The sequence below is a fragment of the Babylonia areolata genome, chromosome 7, assembly GCF_041734735.1.
Source record: "Babylonia areolata isolate BAREFJ2019XMU chromosome 7, ASM4173473v1, whole genome shotgun sequence".
Taxonomy (NCBI): Eukaryota; Metazoa; Mollusca; class Gastropoda; order Neogastropoda; family Buccinidae; genus Babylonia; species Babylonia areolata.
In genome coordinates this window covers 15,706,628-15,716,414 of record NC_134882.1, presented here as the reverse complement: position 1 = coordinate 15,716,414, position 9,787 = coordinate 15,706,628, and the positions used below count along the sequence as shown (strand labels likewise).

General features: G+C 43.1%; 1 long non-coding RNA gene across 1 annotated transcript in view; it reads right to left on the bottom strand.

Moving 5' to 3' along the window:
* The window catches only part of LOC143284169 (uncharacterized), an 8,920-nt gene extending 668 nt beyond the window's left edge, over positions 1-8,252 (bottom strand). The window contains exons 1-2 of the long non-coding RNA XR_013055503.1: positions 8,134-8,252; positions 6,561-6,646 (exon numbers count right to left, since the gene is read on the bottom strand). This is a non-coding gene — a long non-coding RNA (uncharacterized LOC143284169). The remainder of the gene's footprint in view (positions 1-6,560; positions 6,647-8,133) is intronic.
* Positions 8,253-9,787: the final 1,535 nt, after the last annotated feature.

The window sequence follows — 9,787 nt, the reverse complement described above, 5'->3', positions numbered from 1 at the left end:
GTTGTAGTAGCAGCAGCAGTGGTGGTGGTGGTGGTAGTAGTAGTAGTAGTAGTAGTAGTAGTAGTAGTAGTAGTAGCAGCAGCAGTAGTTGTTGTTGTTGTAGTAGCAGCAGCAGTGGTGGTGGCGGTGGTGGAGGTGGTGGTAGTAGTAGTAGTAGTAGTAGCAGCAGAAGCAGTAGTAGTAGTTGTAGTAGCAGCAGCAGCAGCAGCAGCAGTAGTAGTAGAAGTTGTAGTAGCAGCAGCAGTGGTGGTGGCGGTGATGGTGGTGGTAGTAGTAGCAGCAGCAGCAGTAGTAGTATTAGTAGTAACAGTAGCAGCAGCAGCAGTAGTAATAGTTTTTGTTGTTGTAGTAGTAGCAGTGCTGCTGCTGGTGGCTCTGTAATTTTTGTATTTTATGCCACTTTTATTAATTCTATAGACGCTTCTGTTTCTGTTATTGTTGTTGAACTTGCATCTGCCTATCTGTCTGAATGCTTCTCTCTCTCTCTCTCTCCCTGTCTCTCTGTTTCTGCCTATCTGTCTGTCTGCTTCTCTCTCTTTCTGTCTCTCTGTTTCTGCCTATCTGTCTGTCTGCTTCTCTCTCTTTCTGTCTCTCTGTTTCTGCCTATCTGTCTGTCTGCTTCTCTCTCTTTCTGTCTCTCTGTTTCTGCCTATCTGTCTGTCTGGCTATTTCTCTCTCTCTCTCTCTCTCTCTCTCTCTCTCTCTCTCTCTCTCTCTCTCTCTCTCTCTCTGTTTCTGCCTATCTGTCTGTCTGACTGTCTCTCTCTCTCTCAAAATCAGTCAGGGTTTCGCCCAAAACACTCCTGTCAGACAGCCCTCACCAGTCTCTTAGATAAACTGCTCACAGCTATAAATGACCAAAAAAATCAACGGAATTGTATTTCTAGATTTGAAGAAAGCATTTGATCTCGTTAACCATCGAATACTTCTTGAAAAGCTACGGGTTTATCAGCTTGATACGAATTCTGTTAATTTTTTTTAGTCATACTTAAAAGAAAGAAAGCAGAGTGTATTAATAAACGGGACTTTTTCGAATGTGGGAATAACTAAAATGGGCATTCCCCAGGGCTCTGTGCTTGGCCCCTTATTGTTCAACCTTTATACCAATGATCTTCCATTATGTATCTCCTCATCTGCAATATCATGCGACATGTTTGCAGATGACTCTTCTCTTCATACATATGGAGTAAATTTAGAGCACATTAATGATAGATTACAAACCAGCCTAACCGAAGTATCCAACTGGTGTACAGAAAATAATATGCTCCTTAACCCAGAAAAAACAAAGAGTATGATTGTAGCCACTCGCCAAAAGCACCAGCGTGGCTTAAATCCGCTCACTTTATCAATCGATGGCCAAGCTATTGAACAAGTTACAGAACATCGACACCTTGGTGTCTTTATTGACAACCAGCTAAAATGGGAGGCACATATCAGTTCTTTATCGAGGTCAGTTGCAAAAAATGTTTACCTATCATCCCGTTTAAAACATGTCGTCAGTCCAGAGGCTTCCTATTTCTTTTTCCATTCTCACATCATGTCTAGAATTAATTACGTTTCAAACGTTTGGGACAACTGCAGCGAAGTGCACATGAAAAAAACTAGATTCTGTACACAGACGTGCTGTAAAACACCTCAATGGTGTTTTACGAAACACACGCAGTCATCAATATCAAATGCCAGCACCTCTTTCCTTGACAAAGCACCTAATATTGAATAAGTGCGTACTTATGCATAAAATTATATTCGGTAAATGCCCTACTTATTTACACCAAACCATTGTCTGCTATGAAACTCGCAACCCTAACTCCCGAAATGCGACTCTTACTCTACCCAAGCCAAGAATAGACCTTTATAAATCGAGTTTGGCATATTCCGGCACGCACTGCTGGAACAATCTCCCCAAACACCTCAAAGAACCCTTTTCCACCACAACATTCAAAGAGAAACTTGGACAGTACATGCGTGCCGAAAGCCAGACCGAAAATCTGGTATAATATTGTCACTGACAATCCTTACAAACTATGTCGAAATGCGTCAATCAGTTGATAACGTATCACGCCATAGAATATTGTTTTCAGAGATTTTCTCTTTACAGTGGACACAAACAAACGAAATCAAACTCTAGTCTGGTCACGTCTACGATACTTACATGTATTACAAATTGTGAACCACCCTCACCCAACTCTTTTCTTTTTTTTTCCCCCACACTGACATATCTTTACATCTCTGTCTGTCTGTCTGTCTGTCTGTGTCTCTCTCTCCCCTCTGTCTCTCCCTCTCTCTATCTTTCACATAATGTGTCTATCTGTCCATATCCCTATTACCCGTCGCCTTATTTGCTGCCTTTTATGTCTCTTACATCTGTGTTTAAAATTTTATCGTTACTTTTCTGTGTTAATTTCACTTGAATCATTCATATGTAGCATTCATGCTAGGGTTTTGTTGTTGTTTTTCCCTTGGTGTGTGTGTGTGTGTGTGTGTGTGTGTGTGTGTGTGTGTGTGTGTGTGTGTGTTGCTCGCTTCCGTTCCGTACAGATGTGAGCGATGTTGTGTCTCTCAGTTTGACGCTGTGTTATACTCGTACATTATACATGTATTAAGTATTCAGTATAACTACATTTATATTCGTACATGTTTGTGTGTCTCTTAGAACAACGGCAGATGTGTAAGTCGGCCAAAGTGCTAATATCTTCACCGTTGGAAAATAAAGATTCATTCATTCATTCATTCATTCATTCTGTCTCTCTGTTTCTGCCTATCTGTCTGTCTGACTGTCTCTCTCTCTCTCTCTCTGTCTCTCTGTTTCTGCCTATCTGTCTGTCTGACTCTCTCTCTCTCCCTGTCTCTCTGTTTCTGACAAGCAGACTGACAGAGAGAGGGACAGACAGACAGACTGGCACAGAGAGACAGACAGGCAGACAGAAACAGTGAGAGACAGAGACAGAGAAACAGACTGACGGAGAGAGGGACAGAAACAACGAGAGACAGACACAGGCAGACAGAAACAGTGAGAGACAGAGACAGACAGACAGACTGACACAGAGAGACAGACAGGCAGACAGAAACAGTGAGAGACAGAGACAGAGAAACAGACTGACAGAGAGAGACAGACAGACAGAAACAGTGAGAGACAAAGAGACAGACAAACAGACAAACTGACAGAGAGAGAGAGAGAGACAGACAGACAGACAAAAACAGTTAGAGACAAACAGACAGACAGACAGACAAAAACAGTTAGAGACAAACAGACAGACAAACAGACAAAACAGTTAGAGACAAACAGACAGACAAACAGACTGACAGAGAGAGGGACAGACAGACAGAAACAGTTAGAGACAGACACACAGACTGACGGAGAGAGGGACAGAAACAGTGAGAGATAAAGAGACAGACAAACAGACTGACAGAGGCAGACAGACAGACAGACAGAAACAGTGAGAGACAAAGAGACAGACAAACAGACAGACTGACAGACAGAGAGACAGACAGACAGACAGACAGACAAAAACAGTTAGAGACAAACAGACAGACAAACAGACAAAACAGTTAGAGACAAACTTGACAGACAAACAGATTGACAGAGAGAGGGACAGACAGACAGACAGAAACAGTTAGAGACAGACACACAGACTGACGGAGAGAGGGACAGAAACAGTGAGAGATAAAGAGACAGACAAACAGACTGACAGAGACAGACAGACAGACAGACAGAAACAGTGAGAGACAAAGAGACAGAATAACAGCTTGACAGAGAGAGAGAGAGAGACAGAGACAGAGAGTCAAAGAGACGGAGAAACAAGCAGCTTGACAGAGACAGACAGGGTGACAGAGAAAGACAGAGACAGAGAGACAGAGAGACAGAGAGAGACAGGGAAACAAACAGCTTGACAGAGAGAGAGGGGGGGGGAAGCAAACAGATAGAGAGAGAGAAAGTCAGAAACAGTGAGAGACAAAGAGACAGAGAAATAGACTGACGGAGAGAGGGACAGAAAAAGTGAGAGACAGAGACAGAGAAACAGACTGACAGAGAGAGGGACAGACAGACAGGAACAGTGAGAGACAAAGAGACAGACAAACAGACAAACTGACAGAGAGAGGGACAGACAGACAGAAACAGTTAGAGACAGAGACAGACAAACAGACTGACAGAGAGAGGGACAGACAGACAGAAACAGTTAGAGACAAACAGACAGACAAACAGACTGACAGAGAGAGGGACAGACAGACAGAAACAGTTAGAGACAAACAGACAGACAAACAGACTGACAGAGAGAGGGACAGACAGACAGAAACAGTAAGAGACAAACAGACAGACAAACAGACTGACAGAGAGAGGGACAGACAGACAGAAACAGTTAGAGACAAACAGACAGACAAACAGACTGACAGAGAGAGGGACAGACAGACAGAAACAATTAGAGACAAACAGACAGACAAACAGACTGACAGAGAGAGGGACAGACAGACAGAAACAGTTAGAGACAAACAGACAGACAAACAGACTGACAGAGAGAGGGACAGACAGACAGAAACAGTAAGAGACAAAGAGACAGACAAACAGACGGACGGAGAGAGACAGGCAGACAGAAACAGTGAGAGACAAAGAGACAGACAAACAGACTGACAGAGAGAGACAGACAGAAAGAGTGAGAGACAAAGAAACAGACAAACAGACTGACAGAGAGAGACAGACAGACAGAAACAGTGAGAGACAAAGAGACAGACAAACAGACTGACAGAGAGAGAGACAGACAGACAGAAACAGTGAGAGACAAAGAGACAGACAAACAGACTGACAGAGAGAGGGACAGACAGAAACAGTGAGAGACAAAGAGACAGACAAACAGACTGACAGAGAGAGACAGACAGAAAGAGTGAGAGACAAAGAAACAGACAAACAGACTGACAGAGAGAGACAGACAAATAGAAAGAGTGAGAGACAAAGAGACAGACAAACAGACTGACAGAGAGAGATAGACAGAAAGAGTGAGAGACAAAGAGACAGACAAACAGACTGACAGAGAGAGATAGACAGAAAGAGTGAGAGACAAAGAGACAGACAAACAGACTGACAGAGAGAGACAGACAGAAAGAGTGAGAGACAAAGAGACAGAGAAACAGACAGACTGACAGAGTGAGACAGACAGACAGAAACAGTGAGAGACAAAGAGACAAACAAACAGACTGACGGAGAGAGGGACAGAAACAATGAGAGACAAAGAGACAGACAAACAGACTGACGGAGAGAGGGACAGAAACAGTGAGAGACGGACAGACAGGAGAACACAGAGATAGAGAGGCAAAGAGACAGAAAGAGGGGCATACACAGACACCGCCAAACAGCCTTGTTTTACTCCAGCCGGGCAGTCAAAGAATTCTGATATAACATGTATGATAGTCAGTCGTGTCCGGCTATGACCATCAGAACAGCAGAGGAGGCAACTGCTGTTCCGACCATTTGGGCTAGAATTTGATTATAGTGGAGAGTGTCTTGCCCAAGTTACATCCCCACTCTCTCGGCCAAGAGGGTTTTAGGACAGTCGGCGTTGGGATGATTCCCAAAGGCCAACTAGCCCACAAGGCTGCAGCACTAAGAGCCAGTGCAATTTTGCCTCCTAGTTTGAGAGTCATAGTCCTTCACAAAAGACTAAGCTGTAAATGATTTCCCATTGACTGGAGAAACCATTGATAATACAGCTCTCACTTTGCTGTTGGCCCAAATGTAAACTTATGTCAATCTGTGGTATAAGCCGAGTTTTGGGCCTATCTGATATAACAGGACCCCAAGCAAACACAGGACTGTACAGAGCTATGCATTCCTTTGAGCATGCGGATCATTTTAGTTGACGTTGTTTTTTTTATCTTTTGAAGTACTGCCCACAAACTATCACGATGAACTGAATCAAAAGCTTTCATGTAATCAATGAATGCGATATATAATTTGCTCTTCTTCGTGCCATAGAGATATTTTTGCATCATAATACAAAGAGTAAAAAAAAAAAATTATCAATTGTGGGGTATTTCTTCCTAAAACCAGCTTGCTCAGGTACAATTTTCCCTTCACTTTCAGCCCAGTCATATAATCATTTATTCAAAATTGATGTGAATACTTTGCTTACGATGCTCAGTAAAGAAATACCTCTTTAATTCTCTGGATTGTTCGCATCACCCTTTTTCGGGATTGGAATTATGACTGAGCGTGTCCAGTCTGAAGGGGAGCAACTACTATCAAAAAATGTTGTTGAACAACTTGGTTAAAAAAGGGCGCAATTATAGTTTCTGATGCTTTGATAAATTCACTCCCAACATCATCCAGACCAACAACTTTTCCATATATGTTAGTCTATGAATCGCACTTTTAACTTCATCAAGACTTAGCATCAAGATCCTGGACAGAGACAGAGAGAAAGACAGAGAAGCAGAGAAACAGACTGACAGAGAAGCGGACAGAGACAGAGAAAGACAGGGATACAGAGAAACGAACAGACTGACACAGTGTGAGGGACACAGAGAGGCAGACAGTGGTAAAGGAAGAAGGAGGTTCACAATCACTGTACTCGGTGTTGGTCAGAGGCACAGCATCGATACAGATGGTCCAGCCGTCGGTGGGATCCATGGGCACCGGATAAGCCACACTAGCCACCTGCACACACACACACACACACACACACACACACACACACACACGCACACACACACACGCACGCACGCACGCACACACACACGCACACACACACACGCAAGCACGCACGCACGCACACACACACACACACACACACGCATACACATACACACACACGCGCGTGCACGCGCGCACGCACGCACACACACACACACACACACACACACACACACACACACACATGCGATGTGGAGAAGGAAGAAACAGCGAAACAGGGAGAAAAGAAGTTGAAAGAGCAGAGGATCAAGAGAGGAGAGATAAAGTCTCAGTTTTTCGATGTTTTTTCTTTGTATATATGCCTGTCTGTAAGAATGCACATTAGTGCTTACGAACGTATGCATACTGTACTGTATTGCATTGTTTTGTATTGTACTGTATTACTTTTTTGTCACAGCAGATTTCTCCCCCTGCTCTCCCTTTTAACAGCGCGCCGCCACAGTGCAGCGCCACCCGGCATATTTTAGCTCTTTGTTTCCCCCCCCCCCCCCCCCCCCCCCCCCCCAACAAGTGTATTTGTTTCACTGTCGAAGTGGATTTTTCTACAGAATTTTGCAAGGGACAACCCTCTTCTTGCCGTGGGTTCTTTTACCTGCGTTCAGTGCTTGCTGCAATCGGGAGCTCGGTATGAAATTATCGTCTGATCCGACATGACTGATACCCTCACAATTCACAGCCGAGTGGAGGAGAATAGTAAAAAAAAAAAAAAAAAAAAAAAAAAAAAAAAAAAAAAAATCTGGAATGCATTCGTATACATGAATGTACATTTGTTTGAAGGTTGAAAGTCCCACGGCCTTTCTACGGCTACCGGGACATTGAACTCATATCCACTGTGTCTGGGTGCTCGACATAGGAAAGCGGGGCTAAGTCCTTCCCAACCGAAGTGTATTTGTAGTTTGTATTTCTTTTTATCACAACAGATTTCTCTGTGTGAAAAAAATTAGGGCTGCTCTCCCCAGGGACAGCGCGTCGCTATACTACAGCGCCACCCATTTTTTTTTTTGTATTTTTTCCTGCGTGCAGTTTTATTTATTTTTCCTAGCGAAGTGGATTTTTCTACAGAATTTTGCCAGGAACAACCCTTTTTTTTTGCCGTGGGTTCTTTTACGTGCGCTAAGTGCATGCTGCACACGGGACCTCGGTTTATCGTCTCATCCGAATGACTAGCGTCCAGACTACCACTCAAGGTCTAGGGGAGGGGGAGAAAGTATCGGCGGCTGAGCCGTGATTCGAACCAGCGCGCTTAGATTCTCTCGCTTCCTAGGCAGATGCGTTACCTCGAGGCCATCACTCCAAAGTGCCTCTCCCAATGACACAACACCATGTCGAAACCGGGCCTCTGTGTGTGTGTGTGTGTGTGTGTGTGTGTGTGTGTGTGTGTGTGTGTGTGTGCTTTCCTGTATCCTTGAAATCTAATCAGTATGCCCAGCAAGATGACAATGAGTACCCACAGCAGTTTCGTTTCTCCAAACATGTTGCTCGCACTCTCCGGGCAGCTGGACCCAAGGGCCTGTACCAGTACACAGGAGGCTTGGTTTCGGACCCGTGAAAAGCTTGTCTTCGTCAATACATTGCACGCTTCCTTCAACTCCGTTCATCGTCCTCTGCCACGTAACTGTCGTGTCGTTGTCAACTGCAGGGGCTTTGGACATGGCGCAGACATCTGTATATGTGTAAAAGATAAAGACTTGTATAAGGCAGTTAGTCCTTTATAATTATTTAATTTAACAAAAGAAAAATAAAAGGAAGAAGAGAAATATGTCCCTATGATGATGGGATGATATGATAAAAGTGATGTTGGAAAACATCAGACAAAAATGTTTATCTGGATAGGTATATAACAGAACCCGCTCAAATTCCATTGAATTATATTTACTGTTTTCTGAAAAGAAAACGAGCAGAAGAATACTGTTAAAAATCAAATCCTTTGTTTCTTCCATACGTAGTTCTTATCATTATAATTGACTCACTTGGGTAAACAAAGTGAGTCTATGTTTTAACCCGGTGTTCGGTTGTGTGTGTGTGTGTGTGTTTGTATGTGTGTGTGTCTGTGAGTAGGGGTGTCTGTGTGTCCGTGGTAAATTTAACACTGACATTTTCTCTGCAAATACTTTGTCAGTTGACACCAAATTAGGCATAAAAATAGGAAAAATTCAGTTCTTTCCAGTCATCTTCTTTAAAACAATATTGCGCCTCTGGGATGGGCACAAAAAAATAAAAAATGAAGCCTAATTATATGCAAACTGCATTTACTGTTATATTTATATTTTTTGTATTCTCTAAACCTGGCACTTTGATCTGATATTCTGACCCAACAACAAGAGCAGTCATTATTATCATTTTTTTGTTCAAACAGGATCTTCTTTTGCTAAGCATGGAAGTTTTATTTATTTTGTAAACGTTTTTGGTGCAGATAGTAAAAAAGGGAAATTACTCTGTAATTAATGCTAGGGGACTTAATTTGCTTTAAACTGATCTTTCTCATCTTAAACATTACATTTTGAAATTATACTCAATACATGAAAAGCTTGGATTTTTTTATTTTAAGTGTATCACAAGTGAGTCTTGAAGGCTTTGCCTCTCTTGTTTTATCTATTGATAGGGGGGGAAGTGTATTGCTAATGAAACATTACTTGTAAATGTATATTTGAGTGATTGAACGAATGTGCCTATTTCTAGTTTTTGTTGTTGTTGGGTTTGGTTGTTTTTTTTACATCAGTCATTTTGTTTGTATGGTATGTGTAAAAGATAAATGTTTCAATGCCCCCGGGTGTGTGCGGATGGGAGGGGGGGTGCACAAGAATTAAACTTCTTGCTTTGCCTTGCCGAGCTAGCAGTACACGGGGATATGGCCAAGGTTCCAGAGTAGTAAGTAATCCACCCCCTGAACTGCTCAGAAGGACTGGGCATGGCCATTGTGTAAGGGGAGGCGGACAAAACCTTGTGACATGGAGCGCGTGAGCTTCTGTGGAGCGGGACAGGGGGACAGGGGGAAGTAAGCAGTGCCTGGTCGGATTACTGTTTTTCACGGCGAGAGGGGAAAATGGGGAGTAACTCAGTAGTGGGTTCCGCTTGTCCAGAGGTTGTGTAAGACCAGTACAGTGA